Source organism: Mastigoproctus giganteus, chromosome 10 (assembly GCF_048544385.1).
Source record: "Mastigoproctus giganteus isolate SK-2022 chromosome 10, ASM4854438v1, whole genome shotgun sequence".
NCBI lineage: Eukaryota > Metazoa > Arthropoda > Arachnida > Uropygi > Thelyphonidae > Mastigoproctus > Mastigoproctus giganteus.
Genome location: NC_143584.1, coordinates 216,350,074 through 216,372,094, shown reverse-complemented (window position 1 = coordinate 216,372,094; position 22,021 = coordinate 216,350,074). Strand labels below are relative to the sequence as shown.

Here is a 22,021-nt window from a genome sequence, read left to right as displayed (position 1 = left end):
TCTCAGAATCTGGCTAGATGATAAGCTAAGTTGGGCAAACCAAATGATAACCCTACGAAAGAAAACTTCGTCACTAGCGGGAATACTCACCAGGGTCTCTGCCTGGGTGTCTCCTTCTCTTCTCAGACAAGTATTCCTTTCTTTAATTCAGCTGCACCTCACCTATGGAATCATCTCATGGGGGTAACACCAGCCAAGAAAACCTCGCAAGAATCAACTCCATTCTCAATCGATGCGTTCATTCAATTTTGGGCCTTCCCTGGAACGCATCAGTTAGTTCGAGATACAAGGAAGTAAGACTCCTAAGCATCTACCAACTATTGCAGAAAGCCGAGGCGATCCTTGTTTACAATGCTTTGAAGACACCAGACTTCCCCCCCCCCCCCTTCAGATCCTTTTTCATAACCATAGAAGAAGAAATATCGTACAATCTAAGAAATGAAGCCGACCTGAAGGTTCCGCTTTTCAGAAAAGCCATAGGTCAGAAAAGCATAAAATACAGGGGTGCTAAAACCTGGAACAAACTTCCTGCAAAAATCAAAAATGTTAATTCACTAAATCAATTCAAGAAACTACTAATTGAACACATCACCAGGGATGTCTGATTCAAATTACCTTCCACTCAACTCCTGGATTTTAAAAACACCAACATGGAAATAATGTACAAATGTTAAAGGAGGCAGTTGGCAAATAGTTTGTAAATTTCTGTGCATGTATCTCATAATTTTTCTTTTCTCTCCTCATTTAATTGTAAAAATGTTCACAATGACGTTATAAGTAGTGATGCTTTTTGAAGTCTCCTGTAAAGAAATGTACAAAAAACTCCAATTTATTTATGTCTTTCCTTGTTGAACATTACCTGTAAAATTTCAGAACTGTACATTTTTCAATTGTATATTCATAATTTTTAAGGGAACACCCCCTAAAAAGCCATTGGCTTATGTGTTCTCCCTCCCTTTTTGCTGTTATCTCCCCAAAAAAAAAAAAAAAAAAAAGGTAACATAAAATAGGGATAAATGTATTATTATTATTATTATCTGAAAATTAAAATGTTTTTTATGCCTGCTGACGACTCTTAAATGTAAAACATGCTAAATATGCTAGCGGCAGGATACATTACGTACCTGGTACAGAATTTTGTTATTAAATATGGTGGAGAATGGCAAAATAAATAGCATAATGCAGTCAGTAGAGGTACTGATTGGGTCATGCGTCGCTTGTGCCTGGTGTGGTACAATGGTGGGGGTGAATCATTTCATGCCGCATTTTCATGGCAATTTTTGCCAATCCACGGATGCATTTCACGTGCACCATACACCTTACACTCACTACGGTGGACCCATGGTTTAGGATTGGTTCACTGTACAATCAAATCACTTTACGATGGACACTCCATAACAAAATACGATATGTAGTAAGTGCCAGTCATTGTGATCACATTTGCGAATTGAATTTTAATTCTATTAACGGCGATTCTAATAAGCAAAAATAGGAAAAATATTATCCGCAGGCTATAAAAGTAAAGATATAAAGCACAGATTTACACTTTATTACCTTACCAATTAACAAAATTAAATGATACCTGAAAATCGGAAGAATATTTTCCACAGGTTAACAAAACAAAGGAAGGTAATTACACTGCGTATTCACCCACCAGGTGGCCACCCTCCTGATTACTAACACAGCCTAATGTTGCTTAACTTCAGTAATCACACGAAAACCGGGGCATTTAGCCTAGTACAACAGTTCACTGTTGAGAGTACCTGTAATGCATTTATGTACCTGTAATACTTATGGCAACAGTCGCATTTTCGTTGTGTTTTTTGTCAATCCATGAACACAAGTTACTCCCATCTGAAAACAGCCTGGAGTGCACCTAAAGAAGTTTCACTTCAAAAGTCATTATACACATCAGGCATGGCCTTGTTCTCTACATAGTTTCTCATCCTGATATTCAGAAAGGTGACTAACCAGATCTGACCCAAAATTTTACTCTAGGAACAAAGGCCCATAGATGGAATTTAAGTCATTTTCGGGGAAAATAGATATTCTCAAAAAACATGTTTGCAAAAACAGTTTCAAGTTATACAAGTAAATGTAATTGGTCTTTTCATTGGGTTTTTTTTTTTTTTTTTATTCTTTGCGATCTGTATAAGTTACTTGGAACCAGAGCTCTGTTTCAAGCAACTTACACAGGATCTCAAAGATTAGAAAACTAACAAACCATCTCAACATTTTTATCGTTAAATATATTTTTGAATACATTTTTTTATAAATTTCAATTTTCAATTTTTTATTATCAATGTTTAAAAATTATTATTTAATCATTATTTTAATAATAAATAATAATGACAAATAATCATTAATGCACACACATCAATCAAGCAACTCATACGCTATCAAATTCTTTTTCCAGGTGATTTCAATGACTGAATTTTTTTTTTTTTTTTACCTAGAACTAAGAGATTTTATCCTAAATCTGATTTGAACACTATTGATTGGTTCATTCATTAAGGTGATGAATGCCACGATCTCTTTAACATATGAACTAAGGGAACCTTATCCTAGAACTGAGAGAACTTATTCTAAAACTATTTGTTATCCGAAGGTCGTAACACAGTGGGTCTTGTGAGTCAGTCATTCACACAGTAAGAGAATTTTTCTGAATTTGTTGGATAACTGTTTTCTACACCAGCATGTTACAAAAGCCAACAAGAGAGCAATATTCTTGATCTGATTATCAGCAGTGACTCATCATGCAATAAGAATTTCCAGATAAAAGGAACTAGTAGGCGGCAATATTATCCCTGCCACTAGTAGTACTTTTATATGGTGGTTTATTGAGGCAGAATTTTGCTTCCATAAAGGTTATGATGGTCTTAGATAGTTTTTGAATTCTTTTCAGTGCGACCAACTAATAATTCTATCAAGTGCAAATTCTAAATGGGAAGCATTGAAGCATCTAAATGGGAAGAATTACAGAAGACAAGCCAAGCTTTAAGTCAACTAAGAGATATTGTTCACATATTAGATCTAAACAGACATCAGATGAACTGATGAGACTAAGGGCAGGAAAGAAAAATGGGATGATTATAAATTATCAGGGAATGCAGAAACCTGGAGTAAGTACAAACTAGTCTGTAATCAAGTCAATCAGTGGGACCTGATTGAAGTGTAAGACTTTAAATGGATTGAGTAAACTATATGCTGATGGCATCCTTACTCTTTCACAACACACATAAAGGAACATAAATTTAAATTGAAAAAGAATGGATACACAATAGATGTGTAAAAATTTGCTTTCAGCCAGAGTAATTTATTGTTGGAATAAACTTCCATTTGGTGTTGTGGAAACAAATTTGAACAAATTTTAAGGACTAAACAAATTATTATTAGGAGGAACAGAAAGATAATGTGGATAGTTTTTTTATTATTTATTTATTTTATTTGTTTAAGTTTGCATTATTTGCCACTACTAACCCCAATAACCTTACACTATAGAAGAAACGTTCCAACCTAAACAGGTAGAATGTTTCTTCTAATAATCAATCTACTTTACAATTTCAACATTTCTAATTGCATACTGCTCAAGTTTACTCTCGTGGTTTCTCTTATCTATAGATCAATGCAAAGTACCATACTGTGAAAGTTGTAATTAACTATGACTTTTCTTGTATCCTTTACATAAGATTATGTAAATGATCCAATCTGTCCTTTTATTCAATAAATAATACAGGGATTTACCTTAATCTCTTTACAGGAAGGCTTCTTATCCAACTCTCCTAGTCCATCACGAAAAACAATCAAAATACAATGATAAAATTTATAAACTACATTTTAATGTGTTCCACAACGACAGCACTATAGCGATTTAATAGCCCGGAATCACCGTTGAGGTCCCAGCCCGACTCCAAAATTATTAACCACAATGCTACTATCAGTATGGGAAAACATTCTGTCAAAAAAAACAAACAGTTTAAGAACAAAAATAAAATATGTGAAGACAGATTTCTTCCTCCTTAAGTTAGTTTCATTCTGTCCTGTGTTCACAGGACAGAATGAAACTAAAAAATGCGCCAGTGGCACATCTGTATTTAAAAGAAATTTAGTCCTCATCATGCATGCATTCATAGGACCAATCATCTGATAATTAAAAAAGGTCTGTGAATGTTGATTGAGTTTTTTTACATAATTTCATTTCAAGAGTTTCTGCAATAATTAGCTTATTATAATTATGCTGAATACTGATTATTTTAGCTTCATTAAAAAGAAACAAATGAGCCTCATTTACAGCATGAAATGCTAACTCCGAAGTGTTTGCTCTCGCCGCACATACCGAAGCCTCAAGTCGTTTAACACAAAAATCCAATGCCCCCCAAGTAGATCCGATGTAAGCCAAGTCACAGTCTTTGCAAGAACTGCTATAAACAAGATCATGTGTTTGTTGAAAGGAAGAATTTGTCGAACATTTTCTTAATAATGTATGTAATTTATTAGTGGGTTTAGCTATTACTTTCATATCCGTGCCTTTACACAAATCATTTAGTTTATTATACCAGTATTCTACACATGGAGCTGTAATAAAATGCTTTTTATCAATATTTGTTTTCTGATTGTTATTAGTTATCTTTTCTTGGGCAATCAATTTAACTTTATTAATAGAGGTGATTGGATAACCTCTATTGAGGAATCTCCTTATTAGTTTATTAATTTCTGCCTGTAACCCACTCTGTGTGGTAGAACATTTAAAAGCATTCAAAAACTGATTGAGCATGACCGATTTCTTATATGGATGACAGCTATTGTAGTGTAATATAGTAGGTTTCCTATAAATACTAAAATATAGTTTTCCCCCCCACCCTCTGTAATGTGAAATTAAGACAGTTGATAGATTTAGTGTCTTCCTTCTCAATTTCTAATGTGAACTTCAGTCTAGTATGAATATTATTTAATATCTGTAAAACAGAATTTATGGTAGTCTGATTGGTTATAATGAGAATTTTATTCATATATGCAAAAATCTCCCCCCCCTCCCCTCTTTGCTCTCTTAGACAATTATTCTCATAATCAGCCTAAACCTTTCTGTGGCTTAGGCTGATTATGAGAATATTTCTCATAATCAGCGATGTTTCTCTTCAGGCTTCAGTACTTTATCACTCTAACTCAACTAGGTCATCTGTTTATTGTACTATTACACTGGCCAGCTCTATATTCAACCATTTCAGTGTCCTCCTTATGTTATAATTTCTTAATGGTATACAGTATATGCATTCATGACTTCCGTGACTACTTCTTTAAAAGGTATTCCATAGTTCCCCAATATTTGCAATATCTTCTGACAAGTAAAAAGAGGCCAAGTAGCTGTCATAATCCCCTTTCCTATTATATTAAAATCCACGCCTTTATCAAATGTGATCTTTCTTCAACATCCAACTTAGAAGTGCATGATCACTACCAGCTCTTAGGGTTTCCAGTCAGGAACACTGGGTACCTATGAGGCACTTTGGTGAAAAGTCTTACCAGAGATGCCCCCCCTAAAAAATAATAATTGTAGACATCTTTTTTAATATACACTCAGTAATTACTGAATTATGACCACCTACCTAATACCATGTTGAGTCACCATTTTCACGTCAACAGCTGCTCTTCACCTAGGCATTGACTGCACTAGATGTTTGAAGATGTCCATAGGGATCTGCAGCCATGCTGCTTGCAAGGCTTTCCACAGTGTCAGAATAAATTACAGATGAATGTCCACATGTCTCACTTCACATTCCAAAACATCCCTCAATTGGGATTGAGGTCTGATGAATTTGGAAGCCAATCAAGATGGGTGATATCTTCACTGTGTTCCTTGAACCACTCTTGCATAGTGTGGGCACGATGATGCAGCCCATTCCACTTTGGAAGATCCCATTTCTGTCAGGGGAAAAAATGCAACACGGCAGGATGCACATGTTGCATTTTTTTTCCTGCTGTTATTCATGCCTCTCCTAACAGAGACACGAATAACAGCTGCTCTTCAACTAGGCACTGACTGCACTATGTTTGATTAATGGACACTGCTCTTCATGGACTAATGTTATTAATGGAGTCCCCAAGGGTTTAGTGCTGGGCTGATTGTTGTTTTCTATATTTATTAATGATATTGATGAAGGTATATCAGTCATAATGCCTAAGTTTTCAAGTGATACAATGGTTGGCAGGGTGGTTAATGACAGCAATCAAGGTAAGCTACTGCAACAAGATCTAAAAAATTAGGCAAAATGGGCTCAGAAATGGTAGTTGAAGTTTAACATTGAAAAATGCAAGGTACTGCATATGGGTAGCAGTAATCCCAGATTAACGTACCAACTGTGTAACTGTGTACTACTACATTCAAGGCAATGGAAAATGAAAAAGAGCTGAGGATAATTGTGCAGTCAGATACAAAGTTCTCTGAGCAATGCAGACAGGCTGTCGGGACAGCTCATGGGCTTTTGTCTATGATATACAGGAATTTTGCTAGCAGGGATAAGAGAGTGATTATCCCATTGTATAAAGCAATGGTTAAGCCACACCTTGAATACTGCATTCAGGTCTGGAGGCCTCGTTTCAAGAAGGATATAGATCTGCCAGAACATGTGCAGAGAAGGGCAACAAGAATGGTGAAGGGAATGAAAGGCTGGTCTTACTCAAATAAGCAGCAGTTCTGCAAATTGCAGTGTCTGGAATTAGGCACCTACAAAGTGATCTGATTGAGGTGTTGAAAGCTTTGAATGGATTGAGCAAGCTGAATGCTGATGGCATTCTGTGGCTCAAACTACATGCATGAAGGGGCATAAATTCAAATTGAAAAAGGATGGTTTCAGGGTACATGTGTGAAAGTTTGCCTTCAGTCAGTGGGTGGTTGATTGTTGGAACAAACATCCATCATTATTGTGGAAGTGGGTAGTTTGAATAAATTCAAGAAAGAACTAGAAAAATTATTAGATGGGATGAACAAGTGATGTGGGAGTTTTTTTTGCCAATGCTTTATACATTTTCTTTCTTGCATAACAAGCCACTACTACTACTAATAATAATATGTAATGAAATGAAAAAAAAAAGATGGTTACTAAATTAGTAGTGGCAACATGTAAGGAATCAAAGTTTATGCAACATAAGCCAAAAACAAGCCACTTCATTTCTCCATTCCTGCTAATAATTTGTCCACACCTTTAAATTTATTCAAATTACTCATTCCACAACACATGATGGAAATTCATTCCAACAATCAATTAGCCCTTTTGCTGAATGCAAATTTCTGTATATCTATTTAGCAGCCATCCTTTTTTCAAGTTAAAGTGATCAATTTGTGTGTGTCATGTGAGAAAGAGTAAAGATGCCATCATTCAGTTTATTTAATCTTTTAAAGTCTTACTTTAATTTGGTCACCATACAGATGCTCTCAACAGATGACCCCTTTTGTAACCCCAAACTAATTTTGCTGGACTCTTCTCTGCACCCTTTGCAACAGATATGTCCTTATTAAAATGAAGTTTCCAAACCTGTATGGAAAGTATTCCAGATGTAGCCTAACCATTACAATGGGTTAATCAACTCTGTCTCTGCTAGCAAAATTACTGTATATCATTGACAGACCCCCCCCCCCCCCTGTTCTGTTCTGTTCTAGCAGACTGTCTGTACTGCTTAGAGAATTTCATGTCAGACTGTACAATTACTCCTAGGTCTTTTTCCTTGCAAAGTATTGAGTTTAGCACTACCCAAATGATATGTTATTCTGGGATTAATGTGCCTAAAATGTAGTAACTTGCATTTATCAATGTTAAGCCTCAGTTGCCACGTTTCACTTTACCTGCTTAGTTTTTCAAGATCTTGAAGTAGCATACCTGTTTACTCTCAACTGTACTGATCTTTTTATCATCAACAAACTCAGACATTTGATTTAAATTATTTATTTAAACAGAGTTAGTTGTGATTCCAGGAGGCCTTAGCCAACTACAGCCACTGGAATCTCAATTAACAAACTCTAAAAAATTTATGCGTGCATAGTGGACCAAATGGATAGGGATACCATATCTCAATTTTACATTAACAGGATGAATGAAACAACCAATAATTTCATAAGTGCATACGAGTGAAAAATTCGAGGGAGTTACTGAACCGCAAGAGAGATGTCAAGTCTTTCAAGAAATGTGGAATCAGCAATGACCTTGATGACTAAGAAAGTAAAAGTTCACGCATAAACTGGTATTGATATCTGTGACAGTAACGAGTTTTCAGCTTTCTACATCAAGCACGAACTTCATTCTGCGATAACTTCTTGTTTGATAAGCACGTTTCAAATATAATTCGTGTTTCAAATATATACAACAAAATATTGCATATATTTTTTTTCATGAAGACAAATATTTTCCAAAAATTTGTCTTCTAAATGTAGGTGTATCTTATAGCCCATCTCAGCATTTGGAAAATAGAGTAGCTGAAATATAAATTCAAATACCACCAATATCATCAAGAAAAAAAAAAAAAAAGCCACAAAGAGAGAAAGTAGAAGAACAGAATATGTATTAAGTGGTGTTATACGAGGTAATAAAAGCTGTGAGATCCAAAAACAAATTAAGGTCAAACTCATTAATTATGTTTAAAATTTTGAGTAATGGACATATTCATCTGTATTCACTTCTAAATTTAAATAATTTATTATTTCTGGTAGTGCATGGAAGTATATGAAATTATATACAGGGTGATTCACTACCAGTGCGACAAACTTGCAGGAGGTGTAGGGGGCACAAACACGAATCGGAATCACATAGCATTGCAGGGTCCAAAATGCCTTATTCAATAGAGGATGTTGAACGGGAGGTCGCGTGAACAGCGATCCCGCTGGAAGTCAGCATTTGCGAACCGGTTCCCGAGGCAGTAGGATGGACGAGTATTCAAACGTTGAACTGGCCGACATGCACCTTGCGTATGGAGCTGCGGACTGTAATGGGCGCGCCGCTCTGCGCTTGTACCAGGAACGTTTCCCGCACAGGCATGCTCCTCATCATACGATTTTTGCACGTGTGCACAGAAGGTTACGTGAGACTGGTTGTTTCACGAGAGGTACCATGAATCGAGAGCGAATGACGAGGACACTAGACAACGAGGAGAATGTCCTACGTCTTGCAGAAGGCAATCCGAGTACAAGTACTCGAGCGATAGGCCAACGATTGGGTATTTCCCAATCCACCGTATAGAGGATACTGTCCACAAACCAAATGAGTTCATACCATCTGCAACGCGTCCAATCATTGGAGCCTGCGGATTATCCACTCCAGAGGACTTTTGCTACTTGGTTTCTTCAACAGAAACGGTTCGCAAATGCTGACTTCCAGCGGGATCGCTGTTCATGCGACCTCCTGTTCAACGTCCTCTACCGCATGACGAAGGCATTTCGGACCCTCCAATGCTATGTGATTCCGATTCGTCTTTGTGCCCCTTACACCTCCTGCAAGTTTGTCGCACTGGTAGTGAATCACCCTGTATATGACAGAAAATTTTGAGTAATAGTTTCAATTATGAAGAAATTTCTGAAAAAAAAAAAAAAAAAAAAACAGACTCTATAGCTCTTCTTTTGGCCAAAGGTTGTACCTTCATAAGTACACAACATATTTATTTTGTAGTGGCATCTTTTACCGTTGAAGCTTAATATTTTCTGAACTGTATATGTTTAATTTTTTTTTTCCAATGCAGATGTGAACACATAAGAATTAGCAAAAATACCATGTCAATGTAGACAAACTTTGGAATGAGGTGACTAAAAGGATGAAGCAAAATGCAAGTGAGGTAAAACTAACTCATATATTTGTAACTCACTACAATGAAGAATTAAATGGAGAAATAATTCTTGCCAAAAGTCCTAAAGTTTGATATCTCCAATACTATTGAAGTTAAAGAATACTATTGATATAGGCACAAAAATTTTCCATTAGTGAAAAATGTGACTCCAGACTTTGCATTGAAAGACTCCAAAAATAGGTGAATTGTGAATGTAATAGTCTAATGTGCATAAGGCAGTGAGTATGCAATGTCATTATTTAACATTTTGAGACATTATTATTACAACTGAGATGGCAGTCACAGTTGGTTGGACATGTGTCTCAGAGCTCCAATCTCATGGATTGGATAAAGATAAGGCTTGAGTAAAGATTATTGTATTTTTTAATTTCTATTTTTTTTAACTTTAATTTCTGTAATACCTTAATTTATTTTACATATTTCATAAATTTCATTCTTATCACAAAAAGCTAATTCTTTAAAATTTTCTTTTGGTATCTTGTATAAAGTTCAGATTCTTAAGTTTAAGTAGTGGATTAATTTCTGTTGTCTGCTTAATTTCAATAATATTTTGTAAGTTAAATTCTTAACTTAACAATGACCAACAAGTTCCACTTAGAATGCTTTACTTGAGGATATCGTGACTAAAATGGGAATGGCCACAGCTGCTTTCCCTGAGCATCATGAGTTTATTGTATGAAGTTCCTCCTGTCATGTCTGTGCCCAGGCAATAGAAGGCTTTATGCTGAAAACTGTGTGGATTAACTCAATGACAGAGACACTACAAAGATTTTGAGAGAAAATTATCTTGTAGCTGGCAGGAAATTATTTTGTAGAGACTGAAACATTTAAACAAAGGTCATGCAGAGAGCTTTACTGATACCTTTGAGGAGCCCTTAAGTGTGCAAGGAGGCTACTATTTAGGGGAGCCAGGTATAATACATGTACACATTTATCTGACAATGTGGATTAAAGTTAGGACTGCACATGTCCCATGGGTTTTTTTATGAGGCCTCAGAAACCAAAGAGCCCTGTCATATTTTGAAGATGTACTGAGGACAGTAATATTTAAAATGAACAGTAAACTAATGATAATGATAAACATAACTTCAAAGTATGTGTTAAGGCAGTAAACAACACAAGAATGCTTAGTCTACATTGTGTGTACAGTGATGTCAGAAGTGTTATCAATAAAATGAGCAAGTTTGAACTCTTAGCACAATTAATGCTAGCATAATAGGACTAACAGAAACTTGGCATCACCCAGAAATAAAGACTAAAGAGTTTCACTACAGCATGTATAATGTATTTATTACGAAGTGTGGAGGAGGGATCATGCTTCTTATTAAGAGCAGCCTGAGTGCAACCAAGGCATTCTGAGGTTCTCAATACACACAGCATAAAATGTGTGGGGTGTGTGAAAATTCAAAGCTGGTAATTATGTTGTTGTGTATATATGGAATAGTGATACCAGAATTATGAACCCATTTATTTTTATTTCAACAGAGGAGGTACCATAAACAGTGAAGTCAATGTTACTAAAGGTGCTTTTTAGCATAAGGCAATTTTTGATGACTTTACTATGATAGACCTTAAATTTTGTGTTTCTGACATGACTTCTTCAGTCATTTTACAGGTTTTGAGATTCAAAGATATTGGCTGTGTTGTGGCTGAAATCACAGCTAGCTAGTGATTTCGACATGGGCGAGACAAGATTGCTTTACTTTTTTTATGAATAATATCCATAATTAGTAAGATTTTAGTATGAATTTCTTTTCCTCCAGACCTCAAAATAATGAGAACATCCATTTGAGTTAGTTTCTACAAATGGTAAGCAGATTGAATGGGAGCTGACTATATCACTTTGCATGGCATTAGATTGAGAATAGGAAACAGAAGCATACTGAACAATCCAGAATTCAGCATTCATAAGGGAAGTGACATGATCTTCAAGAGAGGCTTTTGTTGATCACTTTTAATTCATTGAGGCTTTTGTATTCTTAATGATTCTTATAACAATTATCATTAATTGGAAATAAATTTTGCTCTGTGCCCCTTAGCCTTTAATAAAATAGCATACTGATTATTCAGAAATTACCTGACATCTGGAAACCTTTCTTGGTAAGAAACTGTCTCCACATTCACAAACTGTGATGCCAGTAACTTGTTAGAAAATGTTTTGCCTAAACACCATTCATTCATTTGAATTGAAAGAAATTGGGGGGGGGGGACACCAATATTGCTAAAAAAAACCACAACAGCATTTGAAACTGAGAGATGGTTATCATCACGTATATCACCTTGCAGGTGTACTTTGAAAGGGTGTGAGCATAGAGCCATACTGCCCAAGAAAAAAAATTTTGCATCCCTAACACTACAGACATTACATAATAATAATGAACAAATAAATTAGCATTAACATTAGTATTGGCAAATGATGCAAGAAAGCAAGCTCATACAGCATCAGCCAAAAAAAAAAAAAAATCATTTCACCTATTCATCCTCTCCAATAGTCTGTCTAGTTCTTCCTTGAATTTATTCAATCCACTTCCACAACAATGGATGATAGGTTGTTCCAACAATCGACCACCCATTGGCTGAAGGAAAACTTCCGCACATCTATTATGTCCTCTCAGGTGCATAGTCTGAGCAGGAAGAAGAGTCCCAACTGCACCGAGTTTGCTCAAGCAAGCTGATACAGCATCAGCCAAAAGACAAACACCTCAATCAGACACCTCGCAGGTGCCACAATTTGCAGAACCAAGGAAAACCTGGATTTTATTGGACAATATATCGTGTTATCTGTTTAATTTAGATAAGCAATAGGCTAATGTTAGATTTGTGTTTATGCCATGAAGCATAACATTAATCTGGTTATTGTATCTAAGTCACCTCTTTTATAGCTAATACCATCACTGCACAATCAAGCATCATCTTGCCACAGATGGAAATAAGCCAATCATAAGTTCTGGTAGGTTTACTACATCCTGAGGCTAACAAAATTGCAGATATATATATAGGAAGAAATAACACTTTCTGGCATAAAATATGGCAAAATGTACAAATAATATCACAAAATGCATTAGCATTAGCATTAGCAGAGGCATTTGATGCAAGAAAGCAAGCTTATGCAGCATCAGCCAAAAAAAAAAAAAAAAAAAAAAAAAAAGTAACATAAATAAATAAAAATAACCACTTCCACTTCACCCCTCTGTTCGTTCGAAATACCTGTCCAGCTGAGCCTTAAACTTATTTAGGCTATCAACTTCCACGACAAGGGATGGAAGTCTGTTCCACCCACCAACCACCCGCTGGCTAAAGGCAAATTTCCGCACATCTATCCTACATCTGTCTTTCCTCAATTTGAATTTATGCCCTCTCAGGTGATTTTTCTGAGCTAGAGGAAGAATCCCATCAGCATTGAGCATGCTCAAACCATTCAAGGCTTTGTACACCTCTATCAGATCACCCCGCTGGTGCCTAGTTTCCAGACACTGTAATTTGCAAAACTTAAGCCTTTCTTCGTAAGAGAACCCCTTTGTCCCATTCACCAATCGAGTTGCCCTTCTCTGTACTCGTTCCAGCAGCTCTACATCCTTCCTGAAATGAGGCCTCCAGGCCTGTATACAGTACTCTAGGTGTGGCCTGACCATTGCCTTATACAAGGGAATAATCACCTCCTTATCCCTGCTAGAAAAATTCCTATATATCATTGACAATACACCATGAGCTACTCTTGCAGCTCGTCTGCACTGCTCAGAGAACTTCATATCTGCCTGCACCACCACCCCCAGGTCCCTTTCATTCTCTACCACTGTCAGTGTAGTACCACAGAGTTGATACGTTGCTCTGGGGTTGCTGTTTCCCATATGTAGTACTTTACATTTGTCAATGTTAAACTTCATTTGCCACCTCGAAGCCCATCTGCTCAACCTTTCCAAATCCTGTTGCAGCAGCATAGTGTCAGTAGTGTCCTTGACAACCCTGCCAACCTTCGTATCGTCTGCAAACTTGGACATTAAGCCTGATATACCATCATCAATATCATTTATAAATACAGAAAACAATAAAGGCCCCAATACTGAACCCTGAGGGACTCCACTAATAACATTAGTCCACGATGAGCAGTGTCCATTGATTACCACTCTCTGTCTTCTCCCCCTCAACCACCCCTTTATCCATAGCAGCAACTTGCCTCCAATGCCACACTGCTCCAATTTGTGCAGCAGTCTTCCATGTGCAACAGTATCAAAAGCCTTTCTAAGATCCAAGTATATAATATCAAAGTTATTCCCTGCATCCAGTTCTTTTGTGACTGCATCATAGTATCCAATCAAATTGGTCAGGCAAGACTTCCCCTTAACAAAACCATGCTGTGTCCTAGCTATAACTGAAGTCTTGTCTAGATGATCCTGCAGTGCTTCTTTCACCAGTGCCTCCATTAATTTTCCGGGAACAGAAGTTAAACTCACAGGTCTATAATTACTTGTGTCAGCCTTTGATCCCCCTTTGTGAATTGGGGTCACATTTGCACATCTCCAGTCAATGGGTACCTCCCCTGAGTCCAAGGAAGCTCTCATAATTATGGCTAAGGGTTTGCTTACCTCCTTTGCTGCCTCCTTTAATATAACTGGATAGATCCCATCCACCCCAGGTGCCTTTCTTGTGTTTATCTTCAACAATTTCTCCTCCACTTTGCTCTCAGTTATTACAAGATTCTCTAGCTTACTGCTGGAGTTGAATACACCTCTGGCATTCCCCTCGCTGAATAACTCCTCATGTGTGAATGTCGATGCAAAATATTCATTTAGTTTGTTAGCTACCCGAGCAGGGTCATCAACAGTTGACCCATCGATCTCAAGTGGACCAATCTGATTCATCCCCTTCCTTCTAGAGTTTACATAAGTAAAGAACTCTTTGCTGTTTTTCTTCGCATCCCTTGCCAAGGATCTCTCGTAATCTGCCTTCGCCTGCCTAACCTCCTTTGTAACTTGGTTACAGATCAACTTGTATCTATCATAGGCATCCGTGTCACGTGTTAATTTGTATGTATCCCATGCATTTTTCTTCTCTGCCATATGCCTCATTAGTTCATCTGACAACCATTTAGGCCTAAACCTTGAACAATATTTCTTAGTTGGTATGTAAAGCCTAGTAGCTTCCACGATAAGTTCTTTGAATGCTTCCCATTTTGAATTTGCTGTTGGCAATATCATCAGTTGATCCCACTGTATAGAATTTAAATACTGTCTCAGTCCATTGTAGTCGCCTTTACGAAAGCAATACCCCTTCCCTTTACCCCTAATGGTAGTTACCTCTTTGAGTAACTCCCACTTCAGCACACTGTGATCACTGCCACCAAGTGGTTCATTTATCTGCAGATTCTTAATGCATGAAGAATCACTACTGATAATCAAATCAAGAGTATTACTCCCTCTAGTTGCCTCCCGAACATGCTGATGTAGAAAACAATCATCCAATAAATCCACAAAAGCCTTGCTACTGTGTGAGTGACCAGCCCCCAAATTCCAGTCAATATCTGGGAAATTAAAATCCCCCATTATAAGACTCTCTGATTTACTGGCCCACTCTATTTCTCCGAACAGTTTCTTATTATACTCATCAGAGTCATTAGGCCTATAGCACACTCCTACTCTCAATTTTGATCTCCCAATGCTTATGTCACACCAAACTGACTCGACACTGCACTGTCCAGCGATGTCGACTGGCTTCACTTCCTTGGATTTTATGTGTTTCTTAATTAATAGCATAACCCCTCCTCCCTTCCTATCCTGTCTATCCTTTCTGTACACATTGTACTCCCCAAATTCCAGTTCTGCATTTCTTATATCTGTGTGACACCACGTCTCTGAAATCCCCACAATATCTGCCTTTGATGTTTTGAGCAATACCTCAAATTCATCAAATTTATTTACTAAACTCCTAGCATTGGTGTACACACAAGTATACATGCACCTGTTCTTTTTCTTAGCTACCCTAACACAACCCATGTGTTTACTTGTACCCCAATGATTCCCAGCAGTCTCTGAAATATCCTGCATCTTATTTTCCAGGCTGCGGCTCATTCCAATAGAAGCAGTGCAAGAATCACTTTCACCTCTGCCAGTGGCTACTGTTAATCTATTAGTCCTTGTATCCCCCCAATCTAGCAGTTTTCCGACCCACCTAACATTGCCTCGATAGCATCAGCAAACATTCTTGCACCCTTTCTATTTAAGTGTATCCCATCCCTGTAGAAGCAGTCTCTCCTGTTAACAAGTACAGACCAGGCTGAAAAAAATTCTACCCCTTGAGCCCTGCACAATCTTTCCAGGGCCGAATTGATTGACAGGGCTCTCTCTGAATATCACCAATGCTGGTGATATTCAGCCAAATGATGGTACTGCCCCATCTGCCACTTTAGCTAGGCAAGTAGACTTTCAATAGAAGGAGAAGGATGATATAGATGAACTGTTCACTTTCCACAGTGAGGAATTAACCATGTAGGACTTTATAAATATGGACAAACCAAGTGCCTATGATGAGAGCACTCTTGATTCAGTACCCAAGGAATGATTTTTAAATGCAAAATGCATATCTTAAGCAATAGCAATACAGTAATTGATATTGCTATAGTGATCTTTTATAAAGGTAACTAAGACATAAGGCAAAGTTCCAAGGTGGCACAAGCAGTAGTAGCTGATGCTATAAACTGCCACAAGCAAACTTGTGTGGTGAAGAAAACAGTATCCAATGTATATAGCATAAGGTGTTCTGATATTACTATTGCCTAATCAAGATGTGAATTTCAAAATATTTTTCATGTGATGTGAAGACAGGAGTGGTCTATAACAATACTGCTCTAAATACTAAATGCCATAACGAAAATTTTAGGTGCCATGATGCCAGCTGGACAGTGACATTGCCAAAAAGAGGAAATGCGACAGAGTGTAAAAACTACTGAACCATCAGTCTGCTTAGCCACACATTCAAAATACTTTTGAACACAATAAAACACAGAATTAAACTGAAAACAGAACAGTTTTTAAGCAAAGATCAGTTTGGTTTTTGAAATAGAAGAGGAACACGAGAAGCCATCTTAGCACTACGCACAATTGTAGATCAAAGAATAATTATAAATAAAACCACACACACAGCTTTTATAGATCTAGAAAGGGCATTTGACAGTGTTCTCTGGGAGAAGCTTTTCAGTCATGAAGGAGGCCCAGTTTTATTGGAGAGATCGATGAACCATCAAAATATTATATGAAAATCAAACAACAAAAATTGAATTTCAAAATAATGAAGTAATAGCTAAGATAAGAAAAGGAGTTAGGCAGGGGAGTGCATTATCACCATTAATATTTAATTTGTATATGGGGGACACTCTAGAGAAAGTGAAGAGTAAAACCAAAGGAATAAACATTGGAGTACAGGTGCAATTCACACATTTTGCAGATGATAATAGCAGCACTAGCAGAAAATGAGGAAGAGTTGAAAAACACAATGGAAGATGTTTTCTTAGAATACGGATTCAAAATTAACAAAAAAAAGACAAAAATAATGGTTGCCTGAAAAGAAAGTCAAAGAAAAATGAACATGATAGAAATGGATAACAAGGAAATTGAACAAGTTCATTTGTATAGTAGTTCATTTGTATAGTAGTTCATTTGTATAATATTTGTATAGTATTAGTATTAGCAATGGCCACATGGCGTAAGGAAGCCTATGGTTTATGCTGCACCAGACAAAAAAAATTATTAATAATAATAATAAAATAACAAAAAATAAAATAAAATAATAATAATAATTAATAAGAGAAAAGTAAATAGACAAACTATGCATTTCCTTCCTCCTGTAGGTAATCCAGCTGACCTTTGAATTTCCCCAAACTGTCAGCCTCTACCACTCATGTAGGTAACTTATTCCAATAATTTATAATTCGCTGGCTAAAATAAAACTTCCTGCAATGCAGTCTAAACATCTCCCCCATAACTTGAAATTATGGCCCCTTGTTCTGGAATCATTTACAACCGTGAAAATTTCGTCCTCGTTCATTTTGCTTATGCTTCTCACAGCCTTAAACACCTCAATCAAGTCTCCTTTAAGGTGCCTAGTTTCCAAGCTCTGCAACCCACATATTCAAAGTCTTTCCTCATTTGGACATCCTTTTGCTGATCTCACCAGGTGAGTTACTCGTCTTTGGACCCTTTCAACAAGCACAATGTATTTCTTTAGGTGCAGTCTCCATACTTGAACACAATGTTCCAAGTGTGGTCTAACAATAGCCTTATATAATGGGATTATGATGTCCTTATCTCTACTAGCAATTGTTCTATAACTCATTGATAGAACACCATGGGCTTTCCTTGCAACCAGTTTACAATGCTTGGAAAACTTTGTCTGACCATATCATAACATCCAAGTCCCTTTCCTCCACTACAGGCTTTAGTTCAACTCTGCCAAGTGTTGAACTCAACTCTATAAGTTATTTTGGAGTTACTGTTCCCCAGGTGCAATACCTTACACTTTGCTGGATTAAAGCATAGCTGCGATTTTTCCAACCATCCCTGAAGTCTATTATTATAATTAGCCATATGGTGCAAGGAAGACTGAGGCTTATGCTGCACCAGCTGGAAAAAAAAAAAAAAAAAAAACAGAATTACCCTGGAGAGAGAGAAGTAGAAGGGAATCACCAAGGAGAAGAATGATGATTTCCAGCTCAAGATCCTGGGTGTGCCAAGCCCATACTCACCAGATGTGAGCCCCTGGGGTTTATCTAGGTCACTCTGAAGTATATCTTGGAAGGAATTTATACAAGAGGATGGAAAAAGCCATTTAGAAATAAAAAGTAGAATTACAATAGTGAAAGAAGCATTTAGGAAAAAGAAATCATTTATTGCAAGCAAGATAAACAAAGAAAATAGGAAGGGATTCATAAAAACCTATATATGGAGTATACTGCTGTATGGATATGAAAAATCGTCAGTAACAGCAACAGACTGGAGGAGAATTGAAGCATTTGAGATGTTTTGCTAGAAATCATTGATGAAAATCAACTGGAGAGGCAAAAAGATGAATGAAGAGGTCCTCAGAGTAGCTGAGGAACAAAGAACAATCAAGAAAACCATAATAAAGAGTAAGGTGCAGTTCCTAGGGAGACAATGATTGGATAGTAAACATACTAGAAGAACAGCTTGAAGGGAAAAGAAGCAGAGGATGACCAAGAATAACACCATTTGATGACGTTCCCTGACTCTCAAGAATGAACTTCAGTGAAGCAAAACAAAAAGCCCAAATTTTGGTTGAGTGAAGAAAAAAGATTTCTGTGGCGACAGGACTTGGCCCTTAGAATGATCATGATGATGACAGTTAGGACCTTTCATACTCTGCATAGAGTATGAGTATTGTACGTCATCTCTTGCAGACAGCATATCGCAGCTCATCAAAAAGTGAAAACATTTGCTATAAGCAGCTGTCCATATTTTTGAATATGATCAGCTGCTTATTCGCACTTGCTTCCTCTGCCTATTTGTAAATCTAACCTGAATGCATTAACTTCAGCAACTATGTTGTTTTGATTTTACCCCAGTTGTTGTTGTTATTACTATTATTTATATAACACATTAGCATCTAAGGACATATTGCCTTAAATGCTAATCATGGGCTGATTTGCATGTTGTGTAGGATGAAAAACCTGGAATAACTCAGAGGAAGAAATGCTACTTCGTCCATCTAATACTGGCTAATGTAGCCCAACTGAAGGGCCTTCAAGAATTCCTCTGGTCTGCAATGAAATTTTAACCGAGAACAAGCAGTGGATCTAGGAGAGGTGATCAGGACATTTATCCCCACACAGAACCTGAAAAAATTGGAATAAATATTGTTTCAGATTTGAAGTTGTATTACTAACAATCACACACATACAGAAGTTCCAGGTAGCGATTAAAGGAGCTATAGCTCTTCCTCTGTATGATCAAAATAATGTGAACTACATGATGATTAAAGGTTTCCCCGGAACACTGCTTTATCCCCCCTGATTGCTTCAACCCTCCCCTTTAGAAAATCCTGGGGCCATCCTTGCATATATCATATCCCCCCCCCCCACCCAAGAAAGTCTGGACCCAATCTTCTCCAAATGACTAACAAATGGCAAAAACCACTATGCTGTTATAAATCAAAGTTTTATTATTTAGTCACTGAAGTATAACTAACAATTTGGAAAGAACATGACATGGTGATCCTTAAAATATATATATTTTCAATGAAGGAAAACACTATTAAAATTTCACTTTACTTAAACACTCAAGAGTGACAATATTGAGCATAATAGAATCTTTGGCTGGCTACATTTTGTTTAACCAAATTGTATATTTTATGTGGAAGGAGGTTTGTACCATTTAAGTATCTCAATAAACTGGTCTATATAAATAAATTTGTGCAGTAATAATGCTTTCCTTCCTAATATATTCCAAAGTATAACTATCATGCACTTGGCCTACTGCCTTTTATTGTTTGTGTAGAACACTACCTTTATATTAAAAAAAAAAAGCTAGATGACCAAGAAAAAGGAAAGATTATGTAAATAAACAATTAGAACCAATATAAGAAAAACTAAATTTAAGTATCATACTGATTAAAATGTAAACTGATATCCAAAAGTAGTTCTGCACACTAAGTAAATACTGGTTTTGCCTGAGCCTCATTTGGGGATCAGATAACTCTTACCCAAGTGAAGTCCTTGATGATAATTATAAACTAAGAGTTGATAATGAGGCAGTCCATATTTTGTCTATTTTTGTCACTTTTAATCATTTCTATGTTATTAGTTGTTCTTATCTGGTTTTATCTATTTTATGTTTATATTTATCAATATTGATTTGTATATTTTATTAAATTTATTTTAATATTTGTGATTTATAATGAAAAATCCTATCCCTTTCATACTGATTAGTCAGCAATTGCAAGAAATTTTTATTGATAAGTTTCCTAACACTCAAGGTCTTTTCTCTATAAACTATCACAGCTGTAGTGCTAATTAAATGCTCCACAGGTATTAAAATCAAATATCATTCTATATATCAATAAAAAGAATGTACTATGGTAGTTATTATGGAAATAAAATATAAATCTATCCTGAAATATAACAATGTTGTATAGAATAAAAACAGAAAAAAAAAAAAGTTCTGATGATGTAAACTATGTAAACAAAATTAATTTTTATAAAAAAACTGTGCTTTAATCTTTCAAATTTTATTCCTTATGATGGAAAGTGTGCATTCTCCATCGTTCTTTAAAAATAAAATTAAAAAAAAATTCTCCCCGTTTCTCCTTTCCTGTCATCATTAGCTTGCTGATAAGAGGGTTTTTAAAAATACAGTTTATAATTTTTGACACATTCATCCATCAGCACGTACTGGAGCAAGAGGAATACACTAAATAATAGCTGAACAAAATAAAAAAATGAGAGCAGGGGGTGGAGAATTATTTGATCGGAAACAAAATGTGTAAAATACCTAAATGAAATTCAGGAGTAATAAACAGTTTGGAAAACAGGTGGGTAGTTTCAAACCTATAAAATAAAATACTCTGATACAGAATAAACATATAAATCTTAACCATTCTATTTTCTTTTTCTTTTTTCAGGGGTACATTTGATGATTCTATTCTCCTACAAATCGATTTACTTTTCCCATTACATGCCATTTAAATTGGTAGGAATGTACGCCTTCCGTGCAATTCATTCTCCTATATGTGCTAAAAATTAATATGTGGATTTAAAACTCCCGGGGAACAATATCCCAAATATAAACCTGTTCTACATTTATTGCTTACAATTTCCTCACCGTTATAGTAGTCTTTTCTTGTCAACCGCCTTCAGGCACAAATCAAATCACACGCAAGGAGAACCGGCTTCATTTAGCCTAACTACAGATTTCTCTCACCAGCAATACGCCGGCACACCCTCGTTTCTCAACTAGCGAATGGAGCTGTGATGTGAAATCGAAATGTTAGAATAAATTATTTTCACAAAATTATTTCATTATATTTTATTTATTTTTATCTTTTACAATTAATAACATTTATAATTTACAGCCTTTTGCTTAATTGTAAAATTCACTAGTAATTTTGCAATTAAGATTTAATCTTTCTCCTTTAAAAAAATATTCAAATTGTAGGAGTCGGTAGAGAGCAGATTGTATAAGCTCCTGAACGC

At 36.3% G+C, this 22,021-nt stretch overlaps 1 protein-coding gene across 2 annotated transcripts in view; it reads right to left on the bottom strand.

The window, feature by feature from the left end:
* The window catches only part of LOC150079908 (putative fatty acyl-CoA reductase CG5065), a 269,862-nt gene extending 248,089 nt beyond the window's left edge, over positions 1–21,773 (bottom strand). The window contains exon 1 of one of the 2 annotated variants that reach the window (XM_090383628.1): positions 21,640–21,773. The gene's annotated coding sequence lies outside the window, so the exon portion shown is untranslated. The remainder of the gene's footprint in view (positions 1–21,639) is intronic. The other variant, XM_090383627.1, reaches the window with a different exon arrangement.
* Between the last annotated feature and the right edge of the window lie 248 nt (positions 21,774–22,021).